The sequence below is a fragment of the Artibeus jamaicensis genome, unplaced genomic scaffold (genome assembly GCF_021234435.1).
Source record: "Artibeus jamaicensis isolate MK-2021 breed Jamaican fruit bat unplaced genomic scaffold, CSHL_Jam_final contig_327, whole genome shotgun sequence".
Classification (NCBI taxonomy): domain Eukaryota; kingdom Metazoa; phylum Chordata; class Mammalia; order Chiroptera; family Phyllostomidae; genus Artibeus; species Artibeus jamaicensis.
In genome coordinates, this window is record NW_026521772.1 from 5,532,846 (window position 1) to 5,550,597 (window position 17,752).

Genomic DNA, 17,752 nt, shown 5'->3' on the forward strand with positions numbered 1-17,752 from the left:
CAGAAGGGTCTGGGTAAGGGCTGTAAGGGAGCAAATACCTCTGGTGCTTGCAGGGCATTCATCATGAGCTTATTCTTCAGTCTAGACTCATGAGAGGACTTTGGCAGAGAATCAAGCTCTCTGCTTTGGCAAAGTGGTTCCACTGCTTCTAAGTGGCGTTCCCATCATAATTTATTTCTCCAAGTCATGGCTTAAAAAGCATTTGTGAAGATACGTGCATTGCTCATATCTAACAGTTTCTTAAACCATTACTAATATTATCTAATTCAATTTAATCTATCAAATAAACTAGCAAGAAACAGGGGCTTAAGAAAATGGAACAGGGTAAGTACAAACTGGGAGCAAACTGGGCCATGGAATGATGTCCTAGATAAGTGTTCTAGGAACCCATCTGTATCAGTGTACCAACTGGTATTGTTGTGAGAGGCTGCATTAGGTTTCAGTGAATTTTTTTGAAGACTCATGCATTGCCCATTTTATGATGGGTGATTTATGAGCACACCTCCCCACACTGTGCTGAGTGTTCAGCAGTTTTTGAGCAAACAATGACATGACCCCCATGCTTCACCCTCCCTATTCACCCAATCTTGCCCTGAGCCACTGTTTTTTGTTTCCCCAAATAAAAAAAATTCCTCAAAAGAAAACATTTTTCTGATATGAAAGAGGTGAAACAAAAAACAACAGAAGCATGAAAAGGTATCAAAATTGTGTTCAAAAACTGTTTTGAGCCGTGGGAAAAAATGTCTGATAGGTAAATTGCGTCAAATGGAGAGTACTTTGAAGATGACTAAAGTTTAAACATGTAAGAATAAAAACACAATTCTTTATAAATAAATTCCTTTTTAGGGTGTCTTGCATCATAGTTTTGAGCTAAATGCCACCCAAGGGTTTTTTGTTTCATTCCAGCTTCTCTGTCCATTGTGATGTGGGGGGTTAGAAATATCCAGAAAGCTGTCACTGTTCCAGAGTGATCCTAAAACATGTGGGATCACGCCACTTCTCCAAAGTCCTGAAATGACTTTCTACTCACTCAGAGTGAAAGCTGAGGTCTTTGCAATCGCTTACAAGGCCCTGTAGGATCACCGCTTCTCTGACCCGCTGCTACCATACTCATCTTAGCTCCCCCTGCTCTGGCTACACTGACTTCCTTGTTGTTTCTGGAACATGCTAGACATCTTCCCATCTTTGTGCCTTTGCCCTAGCAGTTTCCTCGGCCTTGATCACTCTTCCCTCAGATATGAGCTAAGTTAAGCCTGTTAATTAACCTCTTCCTTCAAGTCTTTGAAATTGCCCTCTCAACGGTGACATCTAGTCTGACCATGGGGTCTAATACTGCAACCTCCCCCAGCACTCTTGATCCCCTTTACTCTGCTCTACCGTTCTTTTTTCCATGGCATTTAACATCTTCTAACATTGAACAATTGTTTATTTATATGCTCATGATTTATAGTCTATCTTCCTCTTGCTAGAATATCAACCCCATGAAAGCAGGAATGTTAAGCCTGTTTTGTTCTCTTATGAATGGTCTGCAAGCCTGTCGTGCAAATGAGTACTGAGCACAGCTAGGCGGAGTTTGTCCCTGAGCCTCTTGGATTCTCAGAAGATAAGCGGTGTCAGGAACATTCTTTCTAGGACTTCTGAGTTCAGCCCAAGCCAGAAATAGCAGCCCAGCCATGCGCCTTCTGGCATTCCAGCGCATTTGCTCCTCATCCCACTGGAAGAGCTGAGAGGCCTGGAGCGCTGAGAACAGAGAGACAGCTCTAGGCCTTGAGAAAGGGCTCCAAGGTAGAGAAGAGGAGAAGAGAGCAAGGCAACCTCCATGACCCCGGGCACCAGCCAAGGCCCAGCTGTGTGCTGGGCTGTTCCAATGGCCTGTAACCAGAGTCGGCGAGTCCTTGTTCCTTCGGATGGAATCTGTGACTATCATTTACACGGTGTTCCCAGCTTGGTCTCAGGGAACAGACATCACGTTGCCTATCTTGAAGCTGTTCCAGCATAACTGGAAATCAGGACTGACCAGGCAAACACTGGGCTCAGCATCTTACCTTCTAAGCAGACTAGTAGGTCTCAGGCAGCAGGAGCCCCTTGCTCTTTCCCCAGGACAAGAAGTCTAAGGTGGAGTGCATGTTAACAAGGAAACTGGTGCCGAACAGTCTCCTAAACTCGCACTAGTCTAGAAAGTGTTCACTGGGCTTGGGTGCCTGAAGGAGCATTGTCGAATGAAGAGACCTGCAAGCCTGCTGCCAGGGCCAAGGAAACAGGTAAAGGGTCAAAATGGAGGCCTCCTCCAACCCTCAGCTCAGGATCTCAGCTCTTTCCTTCAGATCTTTACTGCTCTGGTGGAAACTGTAAACACAGAAACCAAGATTAGCTCCCATCTTATCTCCAGTCGTCACGAGGTAGGCGTGCGTCAGTGCTCCCTGCAACCCTGCCCTGGCCTGTCCCCAGGGCAGCACAACATGTTTTATAATACTCTCTTCTCTCATTTGTTTCCCTCCTCATTCCCAGCTGGTGGATACATATTTCTTAACTCATAAAAATAAGTGGGCTTCACTTCTATCAACTATGAGTGGGCCAAGAATCTTTAAATTACAGGAACCTAAAACTCAAATCACTTCTCAGGGTTCCCTGGCATTCTCTTGAACTTGGACCAGATACCCAGTGGTCCCCACCATTCCAACCAGCCACCAGGGCCCCCAAACCCAGCTGAGAAAGGGACTGCTATGTGCCATGCATAGTACATGTGATATTTATTCCACATAAGCCTCTTGAGGTAAACACCATTGTGCCCATAATACACATGAAGAAACTGATTTCAGTGAGGTTGAGTGGCTCATCCAAGGTCATGTAGCTTAGAAAAGGCCCCGTCAATTGTTCTGCCTCATGAGAGACCACACCTATACAGCTTGTACAGGTGTGGTCTCTGTGTTTAAGGATGTCAGAGACACTCACCTCTGGGTCTCTGAAATGTGATGGAAATAGGACTGACAAAATAGGGAAACCACACATCCTGGTTTTTGCAGAAGAGCTCTGACAGCCCGCTGCAATTATTAACAAGTACCCTCTTCTCAAAATTGTCTTAGTTTGGACAAGTTACATAGTTTTCCTATACAAGACAGGCCAAAAGCAAAGGAGTAAAATTAATTAATTAATTAATTAATAATCATAATAAAACTACAAAAAGAATTGCTCAAGAGGTCACTGAGCAGAAATTGTGAAAGCGACATTGGACTTTGATGTTCACAGGGTCGGCCCCACCCTAACTTCTGCTGGCTGGGCCGCAGAAACTCTGTTCCAAACCAGTCCCTGCACAATGCCACAGCTGTGACCTCCAGGATGAGAGGAAATGAGGCTGGAACCCGCTGCAAGGTTCTTACTTCCCAAGATGACCCCAAGATGACCTTTCCGATGGATCCCTGTGTTACTGTGAACAAACTATTTCTCCAGGCAGGAGGCCCATGTTCCTCCAACCCTGACAGGGAATGAATTCTCTCCTGTGGAAAAGAAATCTGAGAGACCACCCTGGTTTGGAATATTCTGCTAGGGATAAAATAAGAACGTCTCTCACCAAAGATTTTACTCCACATTGGATCTTCCCCAGAAACTCTCGTTTATCTTGTAGTGAAAGCACACAGTGGGAAAAGCAGATACTTATTTAAAATCTTATTTATTTTTTAGAGAGAGGGACAGGGAGGGGAAAAAATACCAATGTGTGAGAGAAACATCTATCAGTTGCCTCTCACACACTCCCAACTGGGGCTCGGTCGGCAACTCAGGCATGTGCCATGACTGGGAATCAAACCAGCACACTTTTGGTTTGCAGGCCTGCACTCCATCCACTGAGCCGCACCAGCCAGGATGAGGAAATAGAAATCTAGAAATCAGAGATCCCATTTTGCCCACTTACTAGGTGGGTGACCTTGGATAAGTTTCTCAACCTCTCTGAGCTTCAGCTTTCAAAAATGGGCATAAGAATGCCTACTTTGCAATATACCAGACGAGATTATGTGCAGAATGTCTGGCATAGGAGAGGCATTTATTAAGAGTGATGATGATGGCAGTGGTAAAAGTCATTTTTCACTGAATGTAACAGCCATGTTTTTCCCTGGGCATAGAAGAAATATCCCAAATGCATCAACTCCAAAAGGAATAAGTAATACAAATTTCTCAAACAGTCAAAGGTTGAGAGGAAAGGGTTCAATTATTTAACCAACTCAAACTAAACTGAGTTTTATTTGGCAACTAGTATGAACCAAGTAACGTAACAAATACTGGGAATTATAGGGATACATATGAATGGGTCCATGCTCACAGCCAAATAGAGGGGCCAGATTAAAGGGAGACATATGACCTCACTTCACCATGTCAGGCAGTCTTAAAGGACGCTGTAGGAGCAAGAGTATGAGAAAAACCAGTTTTTCTTAGCAAATATGTCCAGGAGCCTCTTAGAAGACTAGGCAGTGAACCGACCCTGATGGCTAGACAGGGTCTGTAGGCACCTGGCAGCACATTTACTTTATATTCTAGGCTGGGAAGATTCAGTTCCACTCTTCCCTCTCCAGACAAGACAAATTGTTTCTCCTTAGACTCCTCTTCCATTTTCTCTGAAGTCAGTGGCCAGTTCTAAGATGCATGCACATTCTGAGAGTCATAGAGATAAAAACACAGACCTTTTGATGCAGAAATTAATAAAAACTTAGATAAAAATTCAAGTCACATAAAAATGTTTCAACTTCATGGAGTTCACCTGGAGACATTCGATGGAAAACAAGGCTTTATATCACAAAATAAATACACAAAATATGACTTATCAGAGGTAAAAGGATAAACAGTACTTGAGATATATCACTTCTAAGAAATATCAACCAAGGTCACTGGCTGGAAAGAGGAATTAATAAATTCTTTCACTGGCCCTTCTGCTTCTAGTTCTCTTCTCCAGTCTTATTTAAACTAGTAAATTAGAACTTCTCAGTTAAACAAAGAAGCAATTGGCTCTGAAATGGAAAATGAAATAGAAGCAGAATTCAGTCTAATTGTTCTCCTTGTTTTGATATTACCTGGTAGACCATGAGAGGTTTCTCTGTTCTTTGCCACCTTGTTTGGTTTTCCTCCCTTTGCTGTGAGACAGAAGCAGTAACACTCAAGGGCGGCAGATCGTTCCCCAGGGGACATTGGGCGACACCTGGAGATGTTCTTCATGATCAAAATGGAAGTGGGAGTAGGGAGGGCTACTGGCATCTAGTGGGTAGAGACCAGGGACGGTGCTCCACACCCTACAATGCACAGGACGACCCACAAAGCAAAAATGTATTCAGCCCAGTATGTTGATAGGGCTGAGACCGAGATGTTCTGGAGGAAGTTCTCGGTGAGTTGAGAAAGGCCTTGGCAAAAAAAACCCAGAAGACAGGATTTGGGAAATCCAGAGCTTTCTTAATCATGAAAATGTGAGAAAAGCATTAAGGTAGGCAGGTACCTAATGCCCGAGCTCCTGCAGCCTCCACAGTACTACTCAGATCCTGCAGTGATTACACTTAATGAACTTCACCTTGAAACCTCGATCTGATAAAAGATTTTCTTTTTCAATTAGTAAATTTATTTTTATAAAGTTTTTAAATAGTAAAAATATACCACTTATGTGTATATGCATGTATGTATATATATGTACATATATACATATATAGCAATTTCTCTTTATTAACACAATTATGCTAGGAAAACAACTTAAATATCCATCAGTGGAGGAATGTTCAAATAAACTATGGTACACATCTCTATATGAATGAGCACCCATACAGCCATTAAAAATAATGAAGAAACATGCACGTGGAAACATGCCGGCAGGGATTTGCTTTAAAGTACTCCAACAAAATTTTTAAAGTAGAAAAATAAATTTAAAATTGGCAAATTATCTATAATTGTGGAAGCTGGATGGAGATTATGAGAGGTTGAATTTTCTATGTTCTAAGTCTAAATGTTTCCATAATAGAAAGAGTTAAAAGTAATTATTGGGAAGCACTCTATGGTCACATATGGGAAGATCGTCACTATAATAATGTGAATTAAAAGAAGTGAGGGGCAGTGGGGATGGGGGGCACATAGTGGAAAAAAATGGGAATTTTTACATCTGCAAGTACTTGAATGAAGAACTCACTGAATGGCACCAAAGAAGACCACCGAAGTGGGTGCCGGCGGGCATGGGCGAAGAAGTCAGAGACTGCAGGATGTAGGTGAGGATGGCGGCAAGACTTTTCAGTGTGTGTCTTCATGTAATTTTGAAGTTTTAAGCCATGTGACTGTATTACATATTCAAAAATTTAATATGAAATAAGAGTTTATCAGAAAACTAATCTGTCCTAAAAAATTTAGAACATACTGTTGCCATACTTACATTCCAACCTTGAAAAGAACTCACACTACTTTCACAAAGATTATCTCATTTATATGCTCAAAAACCCTGAAAATTTTTCAATGGGCATGGTGGGGGAGGCAGCAGGAATTTCAGCCTGATACGGGCTGGGCACATCATGTGAAACAGGAATTAGGCTTGTTCTCCCTGGGTCTCAGGGGTGGAAAAGGACCAAAGTATAATGAGAGAGAGAGAGAGCCTATCAGACTCAACAGAAAGAGTTTTCTAACACAGAAAACAGTCTAAAAAGATGTCAGAATACAGCAAATTCTCTGTGTAAACCTTGGTGGAGTGTGCGATTTAACATTTACCTAACTTAGACTGGACTAGGCCCACAGGTAGATCTAAATGAAAGATTAAAAACAGCCACCCCCACTACCACCACCACCGCCACTACCACAAAACCCACCACATTCTTAGTTACAACTATTCCTGTAAGGGCGCAGAAGGTTGCTTGGCAACACCACTAAAGATTTAAAGTGCTTACATACCCAAACCCAGAAATTGCATTTTATGGTAACTACATGCACAAAAGAGGCACCTGTACAATGGTCACAGTTGCATCACTGTTTTGCCATAGCCTAAACTGGAAATGACCCAGGTAATGGTGAATAGGGGATTAGCTAAATAAATATAGTATTCCATATCCATACTAGGAAGTACCAGGAAGCAATTTGGAAACAGAAAATCAAAGACAACTTGGGAAAGCTACGTCTAATAAAAGAATTGATTGCCAAGATATATGATTGAGTTGGGAAGAAAAGGAAGTTGAAGAATGGTCCATACAACATGGTACAAGTGTAATTTTTTAATCTTTATATTTTCCACGAGTTTATATGAAATGTATAGGAAAAGGTCTGAAGGAAAAACAAAAAGTGATGACAATGTTCACTTGCAGGGACTGGGAAAAGGCAGAGTGAAGGGACACGGTTGTCAGGGGCCTTTAGCTTTCTCTGTAAGGTTTTCAGTGTTTACAAGGCAAGCGAGTTGATGGGTCACTTGTTTAGTTAAGTAGTTGCTTTCGCACTTAAAAGTGGTGGAGAAGAGAAGGCAGCATCTTCGCACAGCAGGCTCACAGTCTCTCAGATGACATGTCAGAACACGTTTCAGTATGATCTACCCAGCAAGTGAATAATAATAGCTAACATTTGTTGAGTTCTTCTTATGTACATACCATAGACTATATATTTACTAAATCATTTAATCCCGACCACAACCCTAGAAGTAGAAACAATTACTATTCCTGCTTTATAGGTGTGCAAATGGAGGCCCTGAGTGACTGGACCAACCCAGAAAGCTAATGAGTGTAGAACAGGGATTTGAGCACACATGACTCTGGAGCTGAGACTCTGAACTGCTCTGCTGTACCATCCAAGTCCGCGGGGAGCACAGATGATCTATGGTGATAGAGTTGGGACTTGGAAGTATTTGTGAACTTGTTTGGAGGTGCTGTGGGAGGAGTCCCAGTTATGGCAGACAGGGCTACTTACCTACGATATATCCATGTCTCCCCCTTTTTCTCACTAAGGGAGCCCTGACTTGATGTTAGGTATCAAAGTCACTCAGTTAAAACTCTCACAGCTTCCTCTGCACATAGGGACGGCCACGTGACATGGTGCTGGCCAATGAGACGCAAGCAGAGGATGTTTGCAGGGAAGTGTGGTAAAAAGGCCAAGGCAGCTGGCTAAATGCCACCTTGGTCTTTTGTCCTTCACCATGCATCCTTTTTTCTTGCCTAGAATACAGATATAATGCTGGGAGGTGCAAAAGCCATCTTTAGTCCATAAGAAGAGCCACTTACTAAAGATGGTGTAGCACAAATGTATGAGGTGTTTGGTACATTAATTATACCCTGACACTGATGGGTAGCTCTGGCAGCTACCTCTGACTTCTTAAGTGAGAAAAACAAACCCCTTTGGGGTTAGGCCCGCAGTCAGGTCCGTACTGACAAAGGCTGTCTAACAGTGGGGCTGAGAGCAGCTCATCTTTGGGAAAGAACAGAGATACCTCCAAGCTCTTAGCCTAGCCTGGCTTTGAAATGCAAACGAACTGCGGCTCTACTCCAAGTTCTCCTGGAACCACCCCGCCCAGAGCATGTGCCAGTTCCACCTAGCCTTTGGACAGAACCCTCCAAGGTGAAGGGAAACATGGAGTGGAGCTGGTGCGTCAAATCTGCCCCCCCCCACCTCTGCCCTTAGGCAAAACACAGGGCGGAGCCCGAATATCTGCAACTTGACTCCAGTGTTGGGGCTATAGATCCCATTCTACTTATAGCAGCAGCAAGTGCAAGTGCACCAGGGGGAGGGGTGGGGCTTTGGCAGCTGTTTGTTTTGAACCTGCCTAGGCAGCTCTGTAAACATTTGCTTCAAAAGCAGTCAAGGAAAGGAGGCATTTGTGGGGTGGAAAAAGGGGTTTAGGAGAAGGGAAGAGAATTCACACACCCTCAAAATGGACTATTGACATCTAAACTCTCTGTGGGTTATACTCAAGACAATCTTGGTCTTGTCAGAGAGACTAAATCTCCTCCGGTGAGACTCCCTGAGCCTGCCCACTCCTTCAGCCTGGGCTTGGCCCAAGGTCAGCTAGACTAGGGTTAGAGGCTGTTTCAAAGTCAAAGGAGGCCAAAGAAGATAGAAGAGTGGCAGCCACTGACAGCAAAGGGGTGGAGCATTTTGAGAAGGACTCACTGGGTGGAGCTTCTCAGAGAGGCCAAAGTGGGTGGGGACGTGGCCAGGTGGCCTGGCAGCGTAGGCATCTGGGGTAGACCATCCTATCCTAAAGTCTGGTGGTGAAAGGAAAGAACAAATAAGGTAACTACTTAACAACACCGTGGAGCTGAGAAAAGGAGAAAGGTAGGTCTGTCTCGGCAAACGAAGTAGCCGTGGCACTAAAGGTGCAAACTGAGTGGGAATTTGGGGTGCGGCAGGCTGCAGCCCCGTCCTCCTGCCACCCCCTTCCAGGGTGCCTGTTGGCCCTTTTTTGCTGTTAGTATCCTCCCTTTTTTTTTTTTGCTTTTAAAATCTTCCAGAGAATTTGAACTTCACCTAGACTATCTTAAAAATCAAAAAAGTTGTAATGTTTAAAGTCATGAAGTTATAAGGGTAGAGACTGAGTGACAAGGATACTGGGATCATTTAAATGACACTCTATAGAGCCAGACCTCAAGAGAGACTTCACACAATTTTCCAATGATTAAGGAGAGGTCAGAAGTCTAGAACTTGAAAATGAAAAAGAAATTTGGGTTACCTAATCCAACCCTCATGCTTTATAAATGAGAAAACTGAAGGACAGAGAAAGGACGTGAGTTACCCAAGTCACGCAGCTAGTTTGGGGACCAGAAAAACAAACACGGAGCACATACGTGTGTGGTGATATACTGACAGACAAAGCCATTCACTTGAGTCCGCGCAGAAATAGTGAAGGGTCAAGTGTGGATCTGAACCCACATACTCTGGCTGCAGAGAGTCTGTGCTCTTAACCACTACTTTTCATTCCATTGATCCACTCAGCAGCTTTTTCTCAACCCTCCCAAGCTACCTCCTCCACTATCCCCACCTTCCCCGCCTGCCACCTCCTTTCAATGTCAGCACAATGTCCCCACCTCACTCCTGCTCTGATGGAGACAGGTGAGAAGGACGGGCGGGTGAGAAGGATGCTTCCTTGGTGTGAAATAAAAGAAATGGCAGAGGAAGAGTAAAGGGGAGAGGCCCACCCTGTAGGTCAGAAAGGGGACTGAGGTGCTAGCCAAAGAGGGTGGGAGCCTACAGCCTCTGCTGCGTTTAAGGGGAAAACGGGCCTCATCTTCCTGTGTCTTGGTTTGGAGTAGGAAGTTGTAATGTGGAATTCATGGAGACTTGGTGAGGTGGAGACGGTAAGACCCAGGAAATGGTATGAGAAATTGTGTTCTTAAGTACTTCTTTATATGCCACCCCCTCCGATATAAAAGTTGATCTAGAACGAACCAGATTTCTGGTGTTGCCCTCTCCCGCACATCCTGGGATCCCGGGAAAGACAGCCAGGACGCAGAAGAACTCTGGGGCTGCAGTTAGGAGAGTAGGGTCCAAATGCGGGCTCTGCCTCACAACCATTTTCCACTTCTTCTCACCAGAAGCAGGAGACACAGGTGGTATAAGGCAAACGAGATGGAATGAGAAGACACAGAGCACAATATCCAAACAACTGTACACTGTGGAGTACGGGTTGTTTACTCTCGTCGTCATGTGGCTGCCTGGGAGCTGCGGCTGGCTGCTGTTGTCCAGCACCATGAGACAGGACGGTGTTGATTATCACTAGCCCAGGAAAAGATCAAAATTCAAAGCACGGGTTGTAATGAACACGTATCACTTTGCAACATCATAACGTGGAAACATCGTTAAGTCAGTGACATACACACACATTACCTCTTGAAGCCTCAGCATCTTCATCTGTTAAGTGAGAGTAACCTACCTCTCCTGCACAGGAGCTGTGAGAATCACAGGAAAACTAGCTGTGGTCGGGTGCACTCGGCTCAAGCTTGGCACATAGCTGGTCTGCCCTCGGACCAGTGGTCACTTCCGAATTCGGGGAGACACGCAGCCCTCCTGTCCAGGAACACCAGACAATGGCAACACTCCTAGACGGGGTCTCAGCGGCAGCAGCTGGTTAAAGAGAGGCATGGACTGTTTGAGTTGAAGCCGCCTTTCCACAGCGAGCACACTAGTATTTGCTTTGGTTTTTACTTTGAAATTGATCTTTACTTAAAAATTCCATTTTGTCATAACATAAACCTCCTTGTTAAGAAATTAATTTTAAATGTTTTTATAAATTGCACTTTCATTATTAAACATTTAGAAATATTAGGAAAACCAACCACAATTCCATTGTTTAATTTTAACATTTAATATATTTTTCTAGTGTTTGCAGTGCACGCTCTTCTTTGTTTTGACTTTGATAAGATGTTGATGAAAATTATTTAATTAGGTTTTGTTTGCTCATAGGACACAATTGGAAATTCAAATCTTATAGACAGATATAAAGAAAGAAAGAGAGAGGGAGACTTTGACTAGTTTTAAGAAATTGGCTCATGTGACTGTGGAAGCCTGGAGAGCCCAGGATCGGATGGAGTCAGCCAGCAGGCTGGAGATGCAAAGAAGAGCTGCAGTTCAAGCCTTGCTGAAGGAAGTCAGTCTTGACTTGGATGAAGCCAATCTTGACTGGAGGAAGCCACGCTACATTATTAAGGGTAAACTGCTTTAGGTTCACCAAGGCAACTGTTAGTCTCATCCAAAACCACCTTCACAGAAACATACAGAATAATGTTTTACCAAACATCTGGGCACCATGGCCCAGCCTTGTTGATAAACAAAATTAACACTTCATAAAAGCTTTTTATAAATGAAAGCTATAAGGATCAAAAGGAGCTCTGTGTAAGCTGCTTCTTGTACATTAGCGGCATGTGCATGAAGCTTTGTGGAGACTTTCAGGTGTTCAACCTTGAGCAAGCTCAGTATAACTCCAGGAGGAGTTCTCCCTTCTAGTAGGCTGTAGCAGTGTGTGTGGAGTGGTTCACCCTCTGGAATTAGCAAATATACCACTTTTCTTCCGATTCTGTGATGGGGGTGGGGGCAAGTAGAGCCCATGGAGATTGTGATCACATGACTTAGATCACATGATTTCCTTTGGTGGGGTCACTTGGCCTGATGGAACCAGACAGGACAATGACATTCTGACCATGCCTCTTAAGGGGAGAATGAACTGTTCTTACGTGCTTCTCTAGACCATGACCTCTGGAAAGCATGCCAGCACAACCCTGAAGCTCTGGCAAAGTCCCATGACCTTCAGAAGAGAACTTGAAAAGGCCAAGGCAATGAAAGAAATGAAAACTCTGGCAATAGTGGAGAAGGACTTCAGGCCAGGGAGAGGGTGGGAGTTGCAACCATGAGCCGCTGCTATTCCTATCTTCTCCAAGATTACCAGCCAGGCTGGCAGGCATCTCTATCAAGAGAAATTTGCAGAGCACAAGAGCCAGTAGGTCACATGGATCTGAGGAGGAAACTACCCCACCCCTGCCCCACCTCCCAACACAGGTCATCAGCACCCTTAGTTATCTCTATCCCCTAAAATGGAGCTGACTTTAGCAGGAAAGGTCAGTGGATTTAAATAGCCATGGCACCCGCAGCAACTTTCCTGGCCTAAGAAAGGAAACCCGGGTCATGAAGGATGACGTGCTGATGACGCTACCTGTGGCTGAGGGACAGAAAGGGAGATTGGCAAGCGTTTGTCAGACATCAGCTGTGTTCCCTACTCAGGTGCCCTGGCATGTCCACATAGTGGCCTGACCTAGTCCTGAGGGCTGTTCAACATCATAACTGTGTAAGAGGTGATGAAAAATCTCAGCAAGATGAAGTGACTTGCCCAAACGGTACCAGGGTTAGACATCTTCACTGACTCAATGAGTGCCATCGCAGATATGGTGCCATGGTACTAAAAAGTGTAAACTCTTTTTTTGAAAAGGTCATAGATGCATGATTTTTTTTAAGACTTCAAACTATAGAGAAAAACAACCACAAACAATTCTCTTCTACTCCTGTCTCAAGTAAGTCACTGCCACCAGTACTTGTAAATCTTTCCAGGAATAGTCTATGACTACAACCACATAAGCATGTGTATCTCTGAGTGCATGTGCTTACACATGCACACACGCACACACAGTAAAATACAAGATGCTCTTTTGCACCTTGTTGTTTCTTAACAATATAGCTCCAATTTCCTTGTCAGTAACACACAGATCTCCTTCATGTTAACAGCTGCATAATTCATATAAACAGACCATACTTCTCTAGCCCACTGGTTCCAGTAACTTGCTAATATAAACAATGGAGCAATCACCTTTCCTGTACATGCTTTTATACACACATGCAAATATATACATTTCTAAAAACTTGCTGTCAGTAGGATATGTGCTTGGCAAATAATGATTTGCCAAATTCCCCTCCCAAAGGGATTCCCAGTTTCGCTTCCTCTAACATTGCCTGAGAGTCTGCTAGTGATTCCAACCTTCCAGAAAGGCTCAGAACATCTTTCTATGCTGTAGCTGACAGAACCAGTGCCCAGACCCAGGACTTCTGTTTTCAAGTCTAGTGTTTATTTTTCCTTTTATGCAAAAGTAACTTTCCATGTAGACATGGTCTACAGGAGGTGGGAGAAAGTCAGATTTTAGATGAAATAGGGTAATGTCTCTATCTTTTGAGCTTAGCTTCTAGTAGTAAAGAAAGCCATACAGACTTTTGAACAAATCAGTCAACAACCCAAGCTCCAATGGCCAACCCCATTTCTGAGCCTCCTAAGTCCAGGGCAGGCATGCAGCTACTTTAAAATGTGACCTCGTCTCCACCAGGTCTCCTTAATGCTCTCCCTGGGCCTCACTGGGCTTGTCTGGCTGGCAGTGTCTCCCTGTGTGGATTCAGGAAGCTTTGCCTGCCTTCCCTGAAATCTGTTCTCCAAGAGTGAGGGGACTTATGTTCATCCACTCAACTGGTTTGCATGATGAACATGCCCAGAGCATTTATTTAATTCATGCCAAAAAACGTGGGGTGGGAATTAAGGAAAAAGCTTTGTACAGAGGCTTCTTAAATAATTCTTAAAATGATTTTACCTGGCATATAGTTTTGTGAATGAGAACATCTACATGGATGTTATCTCACTAATCCTAACAAAAATTTTATAATGCCACATTAACCCCATTCTACTAATGAGAAAAATAAGGCACAGAGAGAGAAAGTAAATTGCCAAGATCACATAATAGGTAAGTAATGCGACCTAAAATTAACGTAGGCCTTCCACTTAATTCCACATCCCAAACTCTTGCTAGTACATCCCGTTGAAAATAATAATTATTGTAAGAAACACAGATAATAAACACACAAATAGATTAGTATGGAATTGTTATGCTAACTATGATACTGGTGATGAAAGAAATTTCAAGATTGATGTGACAGATAGAGTAAAACAGAGGACACAGTAGAGGGTTTAGATAGTGTGATTAGGAAAGGCTTCTCTGAGGTGACAGTTGAGACCTATGAGAATCAGACAACTCTGCTGGGAGCCTGAGGAAGGTCCTCTTCAGACTGAAGAAACGGCACACTCAGAGGTCACAGGGCAGAAAGCAGACCGTGGGACCAAGCGCAGGAAGCAAGGCACTGGGGCTGAGATGAAGTTGCAAAAATAGGAAGGGTCGGATCAATGCTGGGCTGAACAGGCAAAGAATGGAGGTTGGATTTCATCACAACAATGGTTTTCCATTAAGAAGTTGTACAAGAGATGGGACACAATCTGATTTAGGTTTTTGAAAGATCACTTTCCTTGCTGCTGGGAATACATTAAGCAGGGCTTAGCATTAAAGGAGAAAAGCCATTTGCAAGGGTAAAGTAGAAATGGGAGATGATTCTGACTTGGACTAGGAATGTGATGGTGGAAATGGATTTAAATGGAAAGATTCACAATATATTTGTAAAGAAAACATACAGGATTTCCTGATGAACAAGTTGAGGAGAAAGGATGTTGGGGAGTCAGAGACTTTCATCCCGCCCCAACTTCTTTAGGTCTTATGGCCGGAGTAGTTGAAAAATAATAAATTTGACACAAGCCTAGATTAACAGGGAAAAAAGATCACAATATAATGCTCAGATCACAAAATGAGGTTCAAATAAATGATTGAACTAGATATCTTTTTATGGTTTTTAGACAAAAAGGAAATACATTTGTGAAAAACTGACAACAGGACAAAAAAAGTGAGTGCTCATTAGAAAGGCATCTAAGCAAGGTTTAGCTTAGTAGTAAATTAGTAAAGGTAATTACCAGGTTTGTTCCACAGGCTTTATTGACCCTGGATTTTATAACTCTTGTGATAAAGGTTGTCTCTCAGCCCTCAGGAGCAAGGAGGGAGCCTTTTACATGGAGATTTACTTTCTCTTTTTAGAGAAACAAAGAGTGGAGAGACCTCTTCCAGCTCCTGCTAATTCTCAGATTTTAACACAAGGTAATCAATATGCCATGTGGGGTATCTCAGAGCAGCCTGCTCTGGGCCCCAACATACCCCAAATGAAAAGGAGGAATATCAAAATTAATTGCTAGGTTTGGGGAAATAGTAGTGGATGGAACTAGAGAAATGGGGAGAAAGAATCTTAGAACGGGTACTTTGAAATAAAGGGCTCCGCATTGGACATGTGTATTTATACAGCCAGATGGGACTAGAAGTCTAGAGTCCAAGGGAGAGATCTGGACTGGAGATAATAATTGGGTCATATAAACTAAAGGTTACCTGGGGAGACATTTACATTAAAAAGAGTCTAGGATGGAGCTCTAGAAACTCTCCAAAATGTAGATGTTGGAGCCAGTCAATGGAGGAGGAGGAGCCAATGAAAGAGATTGAAGAGACCAGGTGAGATTTGGGAGAAGCAGAGGGGCCAAGACCTCAGAGATACCTAGGAATCTGAACGCTCTGGACTCATATGCACAGATGACCCTAAAGGAAAAGCCTCATCATGGAAGATTCTAGTGGAGGCAATGGAAGGAATAAGTTAGGACAACGGAGTCTGCAGAACACAAACCAGGAGTTCAAAGCATACAGAGGAAGGCTCAGGTGTGGGAAAGGGAGGAATAAATTGGCCCACATCAGAGGACATGTGGAGTAGCATAGGTACAAGACACCTGCACTAAAGGATGAGCTTCGAAGCTCTGGGTGGGCTGAGAAAACTAGGAAGGGGGTTTTGATGGAATTAGTACTGGGTGATCCATCAATTCATAGCATGGTCCAAAATAGTTCTAAAGCATGAGAGAGGAGGCTAGGCTTTGGAGCAACAAGCTCCCTCTTGCAGCTTGGAGTATATAGTATGATCTCCACTCTCCAAGTATAGAAATGACTCTTGATGAAATTTAGTTGACATGAAGAGTGAACCCAGGTCCTTAGAATGAAACACCAGGGCTTAGCTCATCCCCAAGCCAATAGGTATTTCCTGAACTTGATTGAGAAGAATCATGTGAGGTGGTTCTTAAAAATACATACTCCCTCTCTCCTTCCTCCTACAATAATGCAGTTAGGTATACAGTGGGGGCCCTTGATTCCAGATATCTAGTCTTCCCCCTTACTGCTCTTGTGGAAAGACAGTGGCACTAGGGACACAGAACTCTCTGGTTAGTGTGCAACTTTAGAGGACCCTCTTTTATATGGTTGTAACGTTTGAGGAGAAAGTGGAAGGGAGGGGAACGGTGAGTTCTAGCTGAGCCTAACGCATCCTCACCAATTGAAAACAAATAGCGTGTGAATAAGACCTTTGCCATTTGAAATGCGCAAACTTACACGGGCAAGGAACTCAGTAGCTGTAGCGTGGTTACCGCTTCCGGTTCTAGAAAGCGTTTTTCTGAAGGACATCAACCATCCTTCGTTTCCAGGGTCCTTTCTTTACTTGACTTTCCACCTGCCTTTTAGGGCTATCTTGAAGATGCCACGGGTTGCCTTAGATGTGGGAGGCCCCGGAAACTGAGACTCATGATGGAAAAATTCAAGCTGTTGGTTTTCCTTCTTCATCCACCTGGACATTTTAGCCCCGGTGGCAGCTCTTTCGAAATCTTAGTCTTTTCAGAACATAAAGGGAAGCCATGTGGATATTACATAGTCCCTTCAAGATCCTCCTCTCTTTTCTCCCCTGTCCAACCCTTCAGGAAGTCGCTTCCCAACCAGTTTTAGTTAAAATATAACTGGAGAATCCCACTTTCTAAGGAGAAAACGGAGGAGCCCCAAAGCCGCCCCGAGTGAGAGTGAGACAGAAAGAAATCGCTTCCCCGAGTAAGGAAGAAAGAACCTGCTTTTTTGTGGCAGAAAGTTTCTTTGCGGTAAAAAACAAAAACAAAACGAAACGAAACCCCACCTTCCCTGAGGTAGAAATATTGAAATGAATGCAAAGGAGCAGGCAGCAAGAACAAAGTTTCTGGACTGAGGCTAAGGCCATATCACAAAAAGTCAAAACAAAAGAGTGGACTCTGTTACGCCGGAAACTAGTATAGAGGAGAGACGCATTTCCGGTGACACAGGACCCGAAGCACACAAACCCCAGAAGCTTCTCGCAAAAAAACGAAAGTCCGCGCTACCACACCGGAGACCTCCGGTTATAAAGCTTCCTCTCACCCCAATTCCCAATTGGTCCGATTTTATGCAAATATAGTTTCCAAAATCGTCGAGTTCTGATTGGTCTGAGTCCTGCAGTTCTGATTGGTCATCATAGGGCAGTTCTGATTGGTTGGTTTATATGCCAATGGGGATATAGATGTGCAGTTCTGACTGGATGGGGCAGGTCTGGGGCCACTAATCAA

At 43.7% G+C, this 17,752-nt stretch overlaps 1 long non-coding RNA gene across 1 annotated transcript in view; it reads left to right on the top strand.

Moving 5' to 3' along the window:
* LOC128627153 (uncharacterized) overlaps window positions 1–11,166 on the top strand; it is a 25,952-nt gene extending 14,786 nt beyond the window's left edge. Inside the window, exon 3 of the long non-coding RNA XR_008391268.1 lies at window positions 10,515–11,166. This is a non-coding gene — a long non-coding RNA (uncharacterized LOC128627153). The remainder of the gene's footprint in view (window positions 1–10,514) is intronic.
* The last annotated feature ends 6,586 nt before the right edge of the window (window positions 11,167–17,752 follow it).